The following is a 19,149-nucleotide window of genomic DNA, read 5'->3' on the forward strand; positions in this document are numbered from 1 at the left end:
AGTCCTGAAATGAGAGCGTGTCTAACTTCTTACTTGTTAAAGGAACAATAAGGAGGCCGCTATAGCTGGACTGGAGTAAGCGAGTGACAGGAAGTATGACATGAACTCAGAGAGATAATGAGGAAGATCATTTAGGGCCCTATGAACTATTTGAAAAACTTTTGCTTTTTTTATACTGGTTGAGGAGAAAGGCCAATGGAAAGTTTTGAACAAAGGGGCGAATGATAAGTCCTAAAACCCAGATCATGCTGGCTACTGTGTTAACAGATTGTGAGAAGCCAAAGTAGAAGCAGGAAGAGACAAGCTAGGAAGTTATTGCAGTAATACAGGTGAGAGGGGATGGTGCTTGGGTCATCCGGTGGTAGAAGCCAAGGTGGTGAAAGGTCGTTGCATCCTGGGTACATTTTGAAGGTAGATCCAAGGATTTGCTGATGGACTGGATGTTGGGTATAAGGAAGAAAGGAAATACGGATGATTTCTAAGTTTCCAGTCCAAGGAATGAGATAGAATTGCCGTTTACCAAGGTGTGGAAGATAGCTAGAGGAGAAGGTGATAAAAAACAAGAGTTTGATTTTTGACTTATTAACTTTGAAATACTTCTGAGACAGTCAACTGTAGATCCTAGTAGGCAGTGGGATATAAGAATTTGAAGTTAAGGGGAGAGATCCAAGCTGGAAATATCAATTCAGGAGTTATTATCATATATAGGAAGCATTTAAAGACATGGGACTGGATGAGGTTGTGAAGGCATTGAGTGTAGATGTGGAAGAGAAAAAGGAAAGATAAGACTTGTCCAAAAACCAAGGGAAAAAAAGAATAGAAACACAGGGAACTCAGAAAATGCACAAAAACTTTAAAATAACTATTAGTATATTCAAGGAATTATGAGACTGAGAATTTTTTCAGAGAATTGGAAATTATAAAGACAAGTGAAAAATGTTATAACCAGAAAATGAAATAATAAAATTTAGAATGTAATGGATGGGTTTAATGAAAGATTAAACTCATTTGAAAAATTAGTTAACTAAGCATATTCTTACCATACAATCTAGCAATTGTACTCTTTGGTCTTTAAAGGAGTTGAAAACTTAATGTCCACACAAAGAACTTTATATGGATGCTTATAGCAGCTTTATTCATAATTACCACAATTTGGAAGCAACCTGGATGTCCTTTAGCAGGTGATGAATAAATAAACTGGTACATTTAGACAATGGATTATTACTCAGTGCTAAAAAGAAATAGGCTATCAAGCCATAAAAAGAGATAGAGGAAACTTAAATGAATATTACTAAGTGAAAGAAGCCATTCCGAAATTTATATGATTCCAACTATATGACATTCTGGAAAAGACAAAACTGTGGAGACAGTGGTTGCCAAGGATAGGAGGGAGGGAAATATAAATTGGCAGAGCACAGAGGATTTTTAGAGCAGTGAAAATACTCTGTATGATATTTGAATGATAGATACATGTCATACTATATTTGTCTAAACCCATAGAATGTATAACACCATGAAGGAACCACATGTAAACTATGTACTTTGGGCAATTTTGATGTGTCAGTGTAGGTTCATCTTTTGTAACAAACGGACCACTCTGGTGGGGATGTTAATAATGGAGGAGGCTGTGCATGAGTGGCTGCAGGGGGTACCTGAGACATCTCTGTACTTTCCTCTTGATTTTGCTATGAATCTAAAACTGCTCTAAAAAAACAGAGGTAGAGCCGGCCGCACGCAAAGTTTTTAAAAAGATAACTGGAAAGTCATGAAAACGTTCAAATTGAATCAGGGAAAAGAATCGAAGAGCTCTATGGGATGTGGTACAAAGATCTAACATGTGTGTAATTGGAGTCAAAAAAGGAAAAGAGAAAACAGAACAGAGTAATATTTGAAGAGATCTTGATTGAGAATTTTTCAAAACTAATAGAGGAGGAACTGGAGAAGAGTTGAATGTGGTATACATAGACTTTTTTGGAGGAGTTTTGTGTAAAGGAGAGCAAAGAAATGAGTTAATGGCTAATAGAACATGGGGGCAAGCAAGTTTTTTATTTTATTTTTTAAAAAGATACTAGAGCATGTTTATATGCTGATAGAATGAACAACGAGAGAGACTTTTGGTACAGGAGAGTGGGGACAATTTCTTGTGCTATGTCTTTCGGTAGGTAACATTGGCTGGGAGCCAGTGGCAAGAATACAAGCATTTCTGCATAACCGCCCTTAAGTCCCTGTTTGGCTTTAAACTGTATAATTAGGAAAGTAGATCTACTATAAGAGTATTATTGCTTATAAATCAGAAGTATTTTAAATTATATAATTCTTGCTATCATTGATGTACTCTAGTATTAATAGCATATGTAAGCAAAATCCTTCTCATGTCTCACTCTGTTGCCACCTACCTCCTACTTCCAGTTTGATATGGAGACACCAATTTAGATCCCTTGTAGATGTCCTTTAGTGGCAATATTTGAATTATAGAGTCATTGAGAGAGCTAACTTGGAAGACAGACCGCTGAGGTGTGAATCACATTTTCTCTATTAATTAGGTATAGAAAATTGGGCAAATTATTTAACCTGTTGGAGCCTGTTTTCTAACTGGTAAAATTTAGTGGGATGGTATATTAGTACCTACGCTATGGGGTTATTATGCGTATTGAATGCGTTAGTACATACCCATTTCTAGAACAGTGCCTAGCACATAAGAGATATTCAGTAAATGTTTCTTGATACTATCTCTAGTTCTGGGAAAACCTATTGAAAGCGGAAGAATAGTTTTCACATGAGTTATATGTTACAGCTTCCTGGGGCCTCTTAGATACCAAAGCCTAGATTTTACCCCTTGAAGTTTTGATTTAATTGGTCTATGGTCAGATCCCTAGACCATTAGTACTTTATTAAAAACGAACACACTTCAGTTATTCTAATTTGTAGCCAAGGTTGCATTGGCCCTAAAAGGTGATTAATTCAGTTTTTCAGCATTCCCTGTCCTCAAGAAGCTTTGTACTAGGCTTCAGTTTGCCAAGACCATGTTTACAAATGTGTTTTGGGTTGAGCCTTTAACAATTGACTCATCTTTTTATTCTGGATGACTTTGAAATGTCTGTGATGGTAATGATATTTATCTCTACAGACCCCTAACCAGCTAGAATTCTTGTTTTCCATGTCATATCTGCTAATCTATATTCTGCCGTATGATTCTCTCAAATGGGACTTCACAGTCTGGGAGAAATTGCACAAATCACAACAAATGAATTGTGCGGCATGCCAAAAATCAAATGGAATATTCATTCCCACACATTTGCTTTTTATGTGACTTAAAATGTACAGCCTTTGGGACAGTTGTTATCACATTGACTCCATTATGGCAAAGAAAGCTAATTTAGTAGAAAAATTGGCTAGAGTGTCTCCTCTAATAGAAATAAACACGAAACCACTTTAGTGTCTCTTCTTTTTAAGAACTGCCGTTTTCCCATAAAATTTACAAGTCCGCAGATTGATACAGAAGCCCCTATAACTCATATGGCTGTGGCTTTATAATTTTAAATATTATCTCCCCATAAAGTAATGGTACTGAGAAATGTGAGGCCACTTTAAATCATAGCATGCAAATGAATCAACTTTTGCCTTCCTTAGTTAAGAAGCCAGATGAGCGAACATTTGCAATGCAGTGTAGCAAGTGCTGGGGTAAGGACAAATGCTGGGGTTGCATGAAGGCCTATAGCAGGGCAATTCCCTGGGGTCTTGCAGGGTAGAGGGAGGCAGCACAGGGAAAGAGGCAGAGTCTACCCTGAGAGCCACTGCAGGATAAGTAGGGGTAGCCAGATGCCAAGGGGAGGGGTGGAGAAAGAGGGGGAGCACCATGTTTTCAGCTAAGGGGAGGAGCATATGCTGGGGGAGATGCCTTATCATTATACTGGGCTCATTAATTCTTTTAGAAACAGCGGGTTATCCTAATTGTACTACTGTAATATTACTGCCCGTGTCTTGTTCCTTGGGAGGAAACACTCCTTGTTTTGTTTTTCCTCAATTCTTTTTCATGAAACCAGTTTCATTTTTAGGATATATGATTATCTTATCACATTTCTGTTGGCCTTTGTCCTCTTTTCTTTTCTCTCATCTTCTTATATGGCCTGGACTATACCCCCAAATGCTGCCACAGCATTTTCCAATGCGGCAGCCTCCGGTTAGCACCTCCACAGTCATGGTTTATCACAAATTTCCCCCTAGTTAATCTCCGTCCTTGTTCATGCTGGGTTCCCACTCCACCACTCATCACTGTGAATGAATTTTGTTCTCTTTTTCATTTTACTGCCCACAGACTGAAATTTTGGGAATACCACCTGTTTGCTCGATACTTTTGGTCTGTGGAATGGGGTTGCTGCTACTAATAGCATTTCCAACAAATGATAATTTTTGTTCTCCAGCAAATGGTGATTGAATTTGGTATTCACATTGTCCAAAAGTAACTCGTTTTCACCTGTTCATCTTAATTTGAAAATGAGAAGAGCCAGCTCCACTATTAATCAACAGTGAGACTAGCTTTTAAAACAATTTCATTTTGGAGTTTGCTTTAACAGTTGATGACTTAAATTTTTCCCTCATGCATTGAACTTTAGATTGCTTAATTTGTTGAATCACATCTTATTCATTCTATATTAAGGAGAATCTTCCACTTGAATTCAGATGAGGAGGAAGTGATTCTATGGGAATAGTGAGTTGGGCCCAAGCCTTGCACCAAATGCCAGACCACTGAGAGTGCAGTCAAAGTTGTGCTAATTTGGACCAAATTTATTTTGTATTGATCACAACCTGAGATGCAAAGAAAGAACTAGAGTTATAATTTTATCTTTAGCTTTATATCCTGTAATTAGACATTAGTACTCATGGTCAAGAAACTTAATATAGTTAACTCTAAATTTTGAGGGGATTTTACATACAGTTTGTATCCTGAGAAAGTCTCCTCTACAGCCCGTTTCAGTATTAACATCACCTCTGCATAATTACTTTGACATTTTAGTTCCTTTGCTTGTAGCAAGTATGAGAGACGTTTGAAACTCAGTCTCCAAGCTTTTCTCCCCCAGTTTTGGAAAGGGTTCAAAAGATGGCTTTTCTGCTTAGGTTGGTAATTTGCACCCATGTAAGAAAGGACTAGAGTGGGTTGTGGGAGGTGCTGAGGGACAGGTAGTCTTAGAATTCAGCAGGGCTACCATCTGTCCTAGTTAGGTACCTCCAAGAGGGAGCGTTTCCTGCTCTGTAAAATGGGAAAGTAATAGTACACACCCCACAGGGTGATTGTAAGGTCTAAATGTTAATTCATGTAAAATGCTTAGAAGAGTGCCTGGCATATAGGAAGTATGGAAGTGTTATTGGTTCTGTATAATTTTGTTTAAGAGAATCCTTAGGACTTTAATCTCTTAAGAAAACTGTTTTTGCTTGTAAAATATGATCTGCTTAACATTTAGAAGTAGTAGAAGGAAGAAACTGGGGCTAGAGCAAACGTAGCCTTGGCAGAATTTGATCTCCAGCTGCTGATTGCTCAGAGATTAGGAACAGTGGAAGTGAGCGGAGCTGCTGTGAGAGAGATGGGAGGAATCCGGTGGGGTAGGAATCTGAGAGCTACCCTAGACTTGCTTAGCAAAAAAAAAAGCAGGGAAGTGTCCAAGGCTCTAAGAATAAGCAACTTAGTGGATACAGTGAGAAAGCAGCAGCCATAGTGCAAGTTCCTTTTCTTAAATCTCAGTCCAGTGCTTGCATCAGAATTCAGAGGAAAACTGCAGAACCAGCATGAGAGAATTTTTCTGTCATCCAGCATCTATCACATCTCAGCTTCATTTTCAGAAAAGCCAGTTTTAAAGAGATACAAGTGTAGTTTCAGTCTCTAGAAGGTTTGCCCCGGAGGTGGGGTGCTGTCTGCACATCTGCTTCCCTAGAATGGGTGCTACGGGCGGGGAAAGGGGGTGAACCAATGCTTTATTTAAAATGAGAAGAGATCAGTTGTTAAAGTGAAAGGAATCGGTTTTCACATAGCTCTTTGTTTCTTCATAAGACTATGTGGCTAGAGCAGGCTGAGCTGTTTGGGGTGAGACTGGAGTTGGGAATGGAGACGGTGGGAGAGAGCTGGTAAGATCACGTACAAAGGATTGTAGATTGTATTAGTAATTTGAGATTCTCTCCCGTGGATTCACTCAGCAGTGGTGGGGGTGGTAGAGAGCAAAGGCCAGGAAAGCAGAAGAGAGCCAAGGCTGGCAGCTTCCTAGGCTGGGAAGGCCATTAGGTGAAGCTGCTGGCTGAAGAGGGATTTGAAAGTGATTCTCCACAGTGCTCAGCCTGGAGAACTCCACCAGCACCAATGGGAGTTATTTCTGGAATGAGTGAGCGAGTACAGTGGAGAGCACAGAGGAAAGAATTGCAATTTTGGCCTGGATCACTGGTGTCTGCATTTGAAAGAGGGTGACATTTGCTTTGTGCCTGGAATGAAGAATGCAACTTTGCCAGGAGACACAAGGGCAGAGGCAGAATTAGAGGATGAAGGCTTATCTCCCAAGTAGACTCAAAATGTCTGCCCAGCATTCAGCAGGTAGGGAAAAGTGACAAGAAACGAGCCTGAGAGGCCAGGGTAGCGCAGGCATGTGCAGGGCTTTGCAATGCCTCGCTCAAGGTTGGGTAGTTTACACTGCAGAATTGGGGTGATATCCAGTGAAGGTGTGGCAATTAACCTTTTGCACTATGTGCTTATAATTTTTGTCAAGCTATTACAGAAGTTGACAGTCCCTGTGTTTCCTGATCTTTTTCAAAAGGAAGTATAAGAACAAATGCTCCAAGGTCAAATATAAATGGCTCTTGAAGTTACTGTTATTTTGAATTAGTCATAGATCCAGAATCTTCTCCATTGTGTCTGCTTGGTCATGTGTGGGTCTCAGTTTTAAAAAAAAAGCAAATCTACAGCCATGCCATCCAGAACACACCTGATCCCATCTGATCTCGGAAGCTAAGCAGGGTTGAGCCTGGCAGTACTTGGATGGGAGACCACCTAGGAATACCAGGTGCCATAGGCTTTAAAAATAAAAAAATAAAAAAATAAAACATATAACTAAAATATTTTAATTTTCAAAAAAATCACACTAATTTGTAATAATTTACCACCCCTAATCTTTGATTTACTTTGTCCTGGTGGACCAGTTCCTCCAGAGTTTATTATAAATCAGGACTCTGGAAGCTACTTAATTATACTACCTGATAAACATAAGCTGTCTCGTTATATTTTGGATAAATTATGCTAGTTTATGAGGAAGTTTTGGCTGGAGAAATTCTCATAAAAACTACTTTTAATTGAAATTGTATAGAAAGAAATTAAGCAAAAGATTTTTTTTCCCCACTGAAGATTGCAGGCAGCGTATGTCACTAGAACTATTTTGTGCTGACTTCCTTATAAGGACAAACACAGAATCGGTTTAAAAAAAAACGAGGGCTATGACTAGGAGGTTGGTTAGAGAAGTAAGCATGATTTTTTTGCTCTTTTGTAATCGAAAAGGTGACATGAAGATGTTAAATTGATAATTTTTGAACAAACCCAAATGTTACTTGTATATTATAGTTTGCCTGAGATAATCTCCTTTTACACTGTCTCAGCATAATTATTAAAAGCGCCCCTTTTTACTCTAAAATGTTCCAGTTTGGAAAGATACATTGTCACTTTACTCATACATAGGTCTACCTCCCTGACACAACTGTTTTTACTTTGTTGCTATTTAATCTTTGATCAAATGCATTATTTTTATTTTATTTTATTTTTTATTTTTGAAATTTTATTATTATTATTATTTTAAACATTTTATGTTTTTATTTTTTCCCCTTCCATTGTCCATTGCCCATGCCTATGAGTCTCTTTTTGTTTGTCCTGTTCATTTTTTTGCTTTTAGGTTTATATCCCACATATAAATGATATCATATGATTTTCATCCTTTTCTGTCTGGCTGATTTTGCTTAGTATGATTATTTCAAGGTCCATCCATGCAGATGCATTATTTTTATATGGTTGCTCTAACGGTGTGCATGCCATCTCATTGTCTTTTTAATTAATCTTCTCTTAAATATTTTCCTACATTGCTGCATAGTTTCTGTAGTTTTCATTGCTGCTGTATCAGTTAGGAACACATTTAGCTAAAATTCGACTAATAGTTTCTTCCTCAATAAGGATTTTGTTGATTTTACTTAACAAGAAATCTGGACTTAGATGGTCTAGGGCTGCTTAAGGATGTTATGGAGAGTGGATACCTTGTCTTCCCATCCCGCCATCTTTGGGGTAAGGCTTTTATCCTCCTGCTGTACATCAGTCATTGCCTGTATATTCCAGTGGGAAGATGGTGAAAGGGATAAGAGCAAAAGAGGCCCCGCCAGCTAAATCTGTCCTTCTGTAGAAATTGTTTTCCCTAAGCACCCCATCTAGAAACCACTGTGACTGACTCATTGGCTGGAAGTAGATTCTATACTTACCCCTACCTGCAAGAGTTTCTGGGAAACTTTCAAATTCTATGTTAGAGGACGACAAGGAAGAAGGGGCTTAAATTGGTAGCCAGTCCACAGAGCCTGCCACATCTGTAAAAAATTCTTTCGTTTGATAGAGAAGTGTGGTTTTTGGAATAATAATTTTCTTTCAAGAGTTAATCATGGCCACACCACTCTTCGAATTCTTTCAAATCCTCATAAGTGGCTTAATTTTGTTTAATGTAAATATGCAGTGTATTTTATGATATCTGGGGCTGCTATGAATCCAAACCATGTTTTGTCAATGTTGGATACAAGTGATGAAATGTAATCGGATGAAATGAATTACATGTGCCTGAGTTTTAGCTCTCTTACCTAGATCGTCTATGCATAGGTGCACAGCCTTCTCCAGTTTCCTTTCCCATCCCCATAGAAAAATTGCCCCTAACCATTGATGCTTGGGAAATGTAATCTTTTATCGAGTTGAAAGTTTTGTTAGATGATATGTCCTTTTTTCTTCTTTTTTCTTCTTCCTTTTTTCTTCTTCCTCCTTTATCCCATTGTCCATTCTTTTTTCTTTCTCTTCCTTTTATGCCTTAGTCACTTTCACTTTAATGTGCATTTTTTTATTTTAATGAGCTATTGCAAAATAAGTATTATTTTATTTGAATTCATTTGCATTTTTAAACATTCTGTATCCCCAAGGATGGTAGAAGAAATTAGGAATGAGAAAGAATACACAATATCTTAACATTAATGTAATATAAATCTTTTTCACTTTTTTTTTTACTTATACAGTATTTCTAAGATAAGTTCTATCTTGCTGTGTATTCATATAGTTTTTGTCTCCAGCTGTTGTCTGGGTTGCATCTACCCATTTTACTTATCCACTTTGTCACTGATGGGCACTGAGGTTGCCTCTTGACCATGTCCAGCATCTCCTTCCCGCTTCTTTTTACCCCATAATGTTCTAGCAGTTTTTCCCCAGGGCTCTCTTCATGTTCATGGATGTACCTTCATACTGTGTAATTTCCTTGCCCATTCATCTTGGGAAAGGTGCATTTGCCAGCAAGGGAGTCACTGTCAGTGGTCAGTTTTATCAGAGTGCAGCCTCACCCAGACCCCAGAGAGGTGGGCCAGCACAAACAGTGCTCCAGTGGACATCCCTATTCATGTTGCCTTATGGACCCGTGAGAGAGTTTCTGTGGGACTTACACACAGGAGCTGAACTGTTGGGTCATGGGATAATCATATACATCATTTTACTTCAGCAGTGCCTGAGTGCTTTCTCTAGTGGTCACACCAGGTACAGTTCGCCAGCAGTTATGTGTGGTTTCCCCTGTCTCCACATACCTGCCTGTACTTGGTATCTTCTAGCTTCTTTATCCACCTGCTAGATGTAAAGTAGTAACCAATGTGTTTGAGCATGCCATCAAATGAATATTTTTTTGTGTGTATTTTTCCTTTCAGAAAATTCCTCGCTCATATCCTTTGCTTATTTTTGTACTGGAGTTACCTTTCTTTTGTTGATTTGTAGAAGTTTCTTTTATATTATAGAAATGAATCCTTTGTCATTTTATACATTTAAAATATCTGCTTATAATTTATCAGCTGTTTATTCATTTTTTTTATGTGTACATCTTTAGACAGAAATTCTAAATTTCGATAGTAATTGTTTTTGTTGTTTTCTTTGTTTTTGTAGATTCCTAGGCCACCAACCCAGTTCTTTTCTTTTTTTCTAGTTAGATTTTCTAAAAACATTTATTATACCTTAATTTTGAAGAACATCATTTTTACTTAGAATTGTTTGAAATCACTGTGCCTTTCTGATACATAAATTGTTATATTTTTATCTATTGGAACTATAGTAGTCTAGATTTTTAAATCTGCAGGCAGAGTAGTTAAAACCTAATTGAAATAGAACTAGAAAGTTTTAGCTTCTTTCACGGTTTTTGAGCCTTCATCTTCATTAGCATAACAAAGTGGTCATCTACATGAAACTGTATTTTGCATTTTTATGTTTAGTTAAAAATTTAAAAAGCATTATATAGCATAAGATCTCTAGATTACACAAAGTCTGAAACAGTCATGAGATGGAAGAGTATATTAATTTAGCTTTGTTTTCCCAGAAAAGAACTTAGATATATAATGTGAAAGTTAAAACTTGACAAGAATGTGACTAATCATCGAATCATAGAATCTGATGTTCTCTTAAAAGAATGAATATACTGCATGGGAATTTTGAGAGTCTAAACTTGGAAAGAATGACTTTGGAATAAAATGTTTTATTGACTATGCTTCCATAAAGTGTAATGACTAATTTTGGGGGCGGGGGGAGGGGAGAGATAACAGGTCTGAAGAAAGTCACTGTCTTCCTTTTGAATATATCCAAAGAGTAACTACGTGCTTAGTCGTGAGAGTTTCTGGACCCTTGTGGTCAAAGGCCACTTAGCTCTTCAAAGAAAAAGCATGGAGATGCAAGACTATTTCTTGGTATGTCTGGATGAATTTCAGAGAAGGAAAAATACTAAATTTCTGTTTTGCTTTTGCTTCGTTATTTAAGAGAATGATAAAATGATTGGAAAGGATAAGAACAAACTTGGTAAGAGAGATTAGGAAGCTAAGATGAGTGAGAAGCTTGGACAAAAGCACCTTTTTGTCTAAGTGAGTTTAGATTGTCTGTTTTGAATGAACTGCATCCCAGTGTCCTGAGAAATTGCTGAATTTAAAGCTGACCTACCTTTCAGAATTCCTGGGGAGTGAGAATGGTGCCAGAAGTGGAGATAGTGGTGTCTAATTTTTAAAAGGGTAAGAGGTAGATTCTCCTACACTGGTTTGGACTCCAGACAGAATCCTAGACTAATTAATCTACAGATTATGAGGCTGTTGTTAGTCAAGAGTCCTCAGCCACAAACAACAGAATCCAACTCTGAATAACTTAAATGTACGAATGGATCCTACTAAAGGATATTGAGAATCTTGATAGGAAGACTGTAGAGCCAGTCTCAGAAAATAGCAGACACCAGGGGAGGTCAGATAGCTAAAAACACAGCCAGCCTTTGCTGAGAGAAAGGAACTGTGAGAAAGCTGCTGCTGGGTCCCACAATTAGACGCTCACTGCTGTCTGCTGAGCTGTGTACCCGTAAGCATTCTGAATTGACCTGGCTTTTCTGTGCCATTCACTGCAAACTCAGAGTCCTAATAGACACAGCTGTTTGCTGTGCTTAGGTTAAGTTGTCTATACTCTCGGTAGCTATGCTCTAGTTGCCTGTGTTGTGGGAGAATATGCGTAAATTTTGCTTCCTTTTTACCTTGTTTAGAGGACAGTGAAGTTGCCTGTTCCCTACCAAGTCTCTCTCACTTGGTAGAACCTTCAGACACAGCAAGAGTGTTTAGAAATTGGAGATCCAGTGGGAACTGCAGTGTTCACTGCAGTAGTCATAGGAAAGAAAAGAGATTGCCAGTGAGGTTAACGATGGGCCATTCTAATCAGGTGAAACCTATCCTTGTTGATGGGATTCCTCAGAATGGTAAAAAAAAAAAAAAAAGTTTCTGAATTTTAGAAAAGCCTTTGCTAAATTTCCTGACAAAAAATTAAGTGTACAAATCACAACAGAACATCTGATCCCAAAGAGTTTTGGGTGATGTGAGTTATGCCTTGAGACATCTCAAGAGGGGAGAGCCTGGACTCCTTAATGAGTTGGCCAAGAACGTCAGGGTATGCTCATCAAATCTGTTTTAGAAGTTAAGCTGGAGGGGACAGTGAGTGCACTGGAGCAAAAAGCCAAATCTAACAGGACAAAACTTAATAGGGAATAAATATTATATCTTGTTCGGTTGTTCAGAAAACCAGCTCCATATAAGTGATAAATAAGTCACCACTTTATAGCATAATATGTGGAGTTGCCTTTAACATTTTAGTTGGATGGGAGCATTATATAAGTCAATAGTTTGATGTCTTTAAAACAAAGCAAAACAAAACTCCTAAGGGGATCGTACAGTGTGTTAGTGGAAATAAAGTATATATCACAAGAGAGAGATTTTCCCTATATTCTGTGCAGATCAGGTGACATATGAAGTATTCGTTGATTCTGGCCACACTCAAGAATACTTTCTTTTTTTCTCTTTTTTCTTTTTTCTTTTTTTGGTAGAGAGCGACCAAGATGCAAGTGGATATAAATGTATGACATGCAAAGGGCAGTTGAAGGAATGAGTTATTCCCCTGGAGACCTGGGAGAAATGATTGGGCCGCTATCTGCATATACAGGCCGATGTCTGGAAGCAGGAGTAGGTAGAACAACCACAGGGGGCAGAGCTAAAGCCAGTGGACGTTAGTTGCAAAGAGGGAGATTCATAACCCCAAGAGCGGGCTACACCTTGGAGGACAGACGGAAACTGCACATCACTTGTGACCACTAATCGTGACCATCTAGGCTGTTGGGGAAATTCAACGATTTCACGAGCATTTTTGCCCACATTACTCTCGTAGGCATTAAGATTCCCAGATTGTTGAAGTTCCCCAGAGTGCTTTCCTCACAAGGCTATTGTAAATTTTAATATCTGCACCATCTTAGTGAAAGACTCAGAATAGCTTTCAGATGTGGGAATATTAATTCATCATAAAGCTGGATGGGAAAGTCTTAATGAAGAGTGACACGAGACGATACATATTTGATTTGAAAAGATGAGATCATAAACCAATTGGCAGAGCACTTGCCGAGGAAGAAGCTTTTTCTTAATTGGCACTAGGCTGCCATTACACAAGTGGCAGCTCTTGAGGAGACTTGTAGTTTTCACATTTGAGGTGTTTTATTTTAAACTTATTTTCATCCTTAAAATGTCAGTATATTAGACTTGCCTGGCTGATGAAGTAAATTCTGAAGGTAATTGTTGAGGGAGTTAAACTTGCCAGAGACATAGAGAAGTCTCTTTCATACTTTAAAAAATATAAACAAGTTGCAAGTAATGGTTCTGTCAAGGAAATTACATATTGATTCATCATCCAGTATTGGGAACTGGGCTAAAATGTTTGTTCATAAAATATCTCCTTTTTGAAGGTCAGTTAGTGGAAGAGCGACTTTTAGGGTTTTGTATACTTGATAGCCTGCATTGATCACCAGGCTCATGAAGGAACACTCACTGAGTGCCTCCTGCAACCATTGTTGCTACTGAAGAGGGTTCTGGTACAGATACCCAGAATGGAAACTAAAAAAGTATTTTTTAAGATTTTGAGCCTTGATGATACAAACAAGTGCATATGTCTTCTCCAGCAATAGTAGGTATTGAGAGAGATTAGCATAAAAGTAGTTAACTTGCAAAAGGATTCAAAAGTTACAGCCTTGTAAAGGATCTCCAAGTTATAACGTCTGGAAATGTGCAGTCACCAGAAACTACATCGGAAAAGTCTGTACTCATCCCTGGACTAATTTCACTCCTTTAGCAATTCCCCTCCTCACTTTCTGGCTAACCTCTCTTTTAGTTTATCGTCATGGGATAATGAAAGATCATCTGAAGGTAAACACTGCCATTTGGGGTTTGCTCAAAGTTTATGCATTTGTTCAGTTATTTAAAATATGATCAGCAACATTCGGGCACCCACTGTGTGTCAGAGCAGCAGTGGGGATTCAAAAGAAAAAAAAGAAACCTCTCCTGCTGCTCTGAGGCTAGTAGAATTAGAGAAGGAATGTTTATGTCTGTTATACCTGCTGTGCAAAGGGAGCTTGGGAAGCCCAGAGGAAGGGTGTGTGGCTGGGGAGATGCTCCAGGGAAGGGCTCTTTGAGCCCAGTCTGGAAAAGTGGGTAGAAATTAGCCAGCCATGCTTAAGGAAAGGTAATCCAGTGGAGACATCGGGGCATTTGCAGAGGCGAAGGGGAGGAGGGAGGGCCAGGAGATGCCACTGGAAAGGCTTCGGTTTAAACTTGAGGGTAGGGTTCTGATACATTGGAATCGCCTGACCAACTTGTTGAAAATGTAGATTCCCGGGCCCGATCCCTCCATCTTGCCTCAGATAAGATTCTCTGGAGGTGGGGCCAAGTATATCTGATTGTGAAGTTTGACAGTTTGAGAACTCTCTTCCGTGGGAATCGAGAGCATTGCAAAATGTTGGTCAGGGCTGTGGTCAGAGCAGATTTTAGAAAGATCGCTCTGACAGAGGAGATAGATGAAGGTCGTGTGAGACTCCAGGCAGACAGGATGTTGTGATAGTGGAGGAGAGAGATGAGGGCAGGGATTAAAGCTGTAGAGGGGTTGGCGAGGAGGGAGCAGATCCAAATCGTACTTAGGAAACAGAATTGACCAGAGGTAGTGATCAGTTAGATGTGGTGGAGTGGGGACAACTTCTGTTTTTCTGACAGAAATCAAGGGCGCTTTGCATTCAGAAAGATGCTTCGGGAGCACTGTCGTGGAAGCTGTCCTGGTGGCAGATGTAGGCTCGGAGCAGCTTATGTGTGTGATGTTTGCCATCTCTGGTTTTTAACCAAGAGGAGAAGCCAGTTAGAAGCCCTGTTTGCAGACCCACTAAAGAGGAGGCCTGATGACATTTTTCTCCTTCCAGTTGCTGTAAACTCTTACCTCTCTTCCTTCACCACTGCTTAAATTTGATAATCTTGCAGTCCTAAAGCAAACGTGTTGTAGGAAAAGCACCCATAGTTACACCATTCTGACTATTTCAAAGAGATGGGAGCTGTAGGCTTCTTGGTGGGGTTGCAGACATTTTCCGAGATCGGGGAGGCAATTAATTGTACTTCTGAGTGTGTACGCTTTCTGGATGTCCTCTGCAGCAGGTGCTTATGCCAGCTCTGTGCAGGACTATTGTTTGGCTCTCACCTTGACTGATGGCGGAGTTTATTGTCCTCCAACGCTCATATTCTGAACCACTAAGCTCAGCGTAGATGTTTTTCTTTGTTACTTTATGTTTTATTAAATCCTCAGGATGTAATGTTTGATATTGCTTACATATTATTTTTCTGTTACACGTAAATTTACCAACTCCATAAGTATAAATTAGGTCCTCACTCCCCCTTTGGTAAAGACTGATCATATGAACCTTGGGAAGAAAGAGCTTATATTTTTAACAGAGAGCCTGGCTTTAATTGTTTGGATCAGGCCTCTGGCACCAAACTGAAACAGTTTGAGAATACACTTCATTGTGAGCCTGGGTTCCTTTCAACTTATTAGTTTCTGGCCCCTTTCATACCAGAAAGATGCACTAAATTGAGGCAGAGTTCTGTTGGCTTTTCTTTGGGCAGGATTCACTGGCTTGTAATATAATTTATTTGGTTGTCTTAGGAGGAAATAAGGGAAGAGCCAGGCAGCAGTTGCTGAGCTCCTACCTTCACTGTCATCCACTGTGCTCCAGGGGAACTCCTAATCTCACTGGCGGTCCCCTCCATTAGCAATTAAAGAGCGAATGGGAATGTCAGTTCCGCCTCTCACTGAGACTTGGTGCTAACCACAGATCTTATTTTAGGACAAGACCTTTTCCCTTCAGCTTCTTTAAAACCCCTATTAATTCAGACACTTTATTTACTGAGCAAACAAGCTGTGATCTCACAGAGAACAGTGAACAAGTGCTATACTTCCAAGGGAAAAAAAGTTCTTTGTGCAGTTACACTCATGCTGAAGCATGAGAGAGGTTTGGTTTTCCTCCATTCTTTGCGGTGTCACCACCCCCTTCCTTCCCCTCCCCCCTTGCAAAAGGGAAATCTGGAGTAGGAAAAAATCAAGACTGCAGTGATGTGGTGGTTTTGGTGGACACTCTTTCACCGGAAAGATGTTTGAGGAGCGTTCTCTACAGATGGAGTGCCCTTGACTTGAAGCAAATTTACATAGAAACAAGAAAGATGCTCAGTCTGAGGAGCCCCAGGGTCCAGGCCTCCCTGCCTCTGGGTCGGGTGTTGACACTTTCTGTGTGGCAGCCTGTACCCTCTGACCTCCTGGTCATGGGGCAGATGCCTTTGTCCACAAGGGGGACCTGGTATTTGATTCTGCTAGGTGTTCACTTGATACGCTCCAGCCAGTTCTGCCTTACCTCTCATACCCGGGCCCATACACATGCATACCAAAGGTGCTAACTTTGAGAGTTCATGAAGCAAAAATGTACTGGGCTGCCAGATTTACTATCAAAAGCACTTTCCACTGTCAAGTATTTCAGAGCTAGAAGGGACCCTTAGAGATTGTTTCCAGTCTCCTCATTTAATAGTAAAAGAAAGGGATCCAGAGAGATCAAATGACTTGCCCCAGGTCCTGTAACTCTGAGCAAGAGAGTTAGGACTTGAACCCGGGTCTCCAGCTCTTCAGCTATAATTACTTCCCCAGCCACCACACGGGAATGACTTAGCCAGGATTTGGCCTGGTGTGGCCCAAGCCACCTGCGTCAGATCACCTGAGACCCACTGAGAATGCAGATTTCTGGACCCCATTCCAGAATGACTGAATCAGCATCCGGGAGAGGTGGGACTCTGCGACCTGCATTTGAAATAAACTTTCTAGGTGACTTTCGCCACACTGATGTTTGAAACTGCTGACAAAAGTCCTCAGGATTTAACTTTGGCTCTGACCTTCCCTTGTTCAACCGCAGACTTAAATCTGAACATGCTTCTTTGGCCCTAATTGCTTTATATTTGTGCTTCTCATACTAAAGGACACAGCTTGGCTGACAAGAGGGAATTGCAGGGAGGGTCTGGATGTTTCAGGAAGGGACGGTGGTTGGTGACAGTATGGTTATTTAACACTGATCCACCTGTACCTCTGTCCCCTTCTCTCTTCTCCCAGACTCCCTCTTCATTAAGAGACAGCAACCAACTTATTTGCACTTGTCACTGCTTCCCGCGCATCTATTCCTCTCACTGACATTCTACTCCCCTCCCCCGCTCCCCCATCCCTGATAGCTTTATCATCATAAACTCCTCAATTTGGAATTATTTTTTTTGGGGGGGAGGAGGTGAATGATGTTGGCTGAAGCATCAGCTCAGGTGACTGGTAACTTAAGAGTAAGCAGGAGGATGGGACAGCTGGACAGGCTATTGTGTGTGTATGTGTGATTTAACAGCTTTAATGTGTGGACAGGTGTCAAGGCTTTATTTCACATAAACATACTTGCTCCTGAAATGAAAGCACCTGGGTCGGACAGGTTTGTGGCCATTCCTTCTGATAAAAGTTCTGCATGGGCAGAAGTTATATGGCTGCCTCTTAGATCAAGGACAAGAGCAGTTATGGATGAACCCACACCCCTGAAAAGGATTACAATGTGTCAGGATGTGTCTGCCTTTATGGGTTTGGTGCCTAAACTATAGGGGCATTGAGGTTAATTTCATCAACATTTTCATTAATCCCAGTTACAGTTCAAGTGCCCTCATATGTTTGTGAGTTCCTGAAGGAAAGAATTAGACATTAGACATTAATGCTCGGACGTTAAAAGTTTTCACACATGAAAAATCCTATGTTGGTGCTGATGTTGATAGCAGTGAATTACATCAAGAGATAGCTAAAAATAAAGGTAGATTCAGTTAAGTTTGGGCTCTGGAGTCAGACCTTGTTTGAATTCTAGACCTACTGTTTGACTAACATTAAACTGGGGAAAGAGGACAATAGTGGAGCCTATCTTAGAATTGTTAAATTAGATAATACGTAAAAGCATTGAGTATAGTGCCTGGCACAAAGTACTGAGGAAATAAATGTTATGTACTTAAGAGAGAGCAAATGCCATTAGTAATAACCTACTTATCTGATGAGGTAAGGGGTTTGGGGGACAAATAATTGCAAAGGAAGCTAAAATCAGCCATCTGGTTTTACTTCCTCAAAGGCCAACCTTTGAAGAAATTGTTTGTTGTGTCATGGACTGTCCTTTGGCTGTTGTCTTGGCTGGTGGTAATAGGAAGCCCTGGATGGAATGAAAGATGGGGAAGGAATGGGGGCCTTTGGGGGAAAGGAGGATCTGCCAGAGGAGAGCTGGCACCCCGGGCTTACCTCGGTCGCACAGTGAGATCCTAAGTTTTAGAAATGAAACTTAGGATTTCACTGTCTTCTGATTGATGAGCAGTTACCTCACCATCCCAAAACGTAAGCTTTTCTTCAGATCTTAGCAACATCACTTTTGCTGCCATTTAAAAGATTAAACTCTTTATTTTCCCTGCAACTTTCACTATAGAAGTTAGCCCTTTGCTATCACATAGGTTGATGCAAAAAGACCATCGAGATGCCCCTTTACTGTTTATTTCCTTTGACCATTATTCTGGTACTTTGAACCTTTAAATGCTTTCTGCTGGATGTTGACCACTGGTATTTAAAAGGTACATGTAATAGTGTTTGCCAGATTAACCTCACATCTGGTGCCTGACCGGACACAGTAAACATCTGTCTTTAAACTGCTGTTCTTTCGGGTACTATCCTATTCTCTCTCAGTTAACCACCTTTAAGCCTTTTAGCTGAGATCAGCTAAAAGTAATGAAAGAGTGTCTCCAGGGTGACTCAGTTAGCATGCTAGCATTTCTGGGCAGATTTCCCCGGTCAGCTGTGCATATCTAAAAACCATGTTCCAAATATGTGCAGATTACCTGCCTTGGAGTCATTAAAAGGTGGGTGCCCCCAGAGGATTACTTGAGACTGGGATTTGGTTTGCCCCAGAGTGAGCTAGACCTCTATGACACATCCTCCAGCTCCCTTTCTAG

At 40.0% G+C, this 19,149-nt stretch overlaps 1 protein-coding gene and 1 pseudogene across 4 annotated transcripts in view; both read left to right on the forward strand.

Annotated features, from left to right (window-relative positions):
* MAST4 (microtubule associated serine/threonine kinase family member 4) overlaps positions 1-19,149 on the forward strand; it is a 513,739-nt gene that overhangs the window by 59,371 nt on the left and 435,219 nt on the right. The window lies entirely within an intron of this gene.
* On the forward strand, positions 6,935-7,052 carry LOC120608321 (uncharacterized; annotated as a pseudogene).

Source organism: Pteropus medius, unplaced genomic scaffold (genome assembly GCF_902729225.1).
Source record: "Pteropus medius unplaced genomic scaffold, Ma_sr-lr_union100, whole genome shotgun sequence".
Lineage (NCBI taxonomy): Eukaryota > Metazoa > Chordata > Mammalia > Chiroptera > Pteropodidae > Pteropus > Pteropus medius.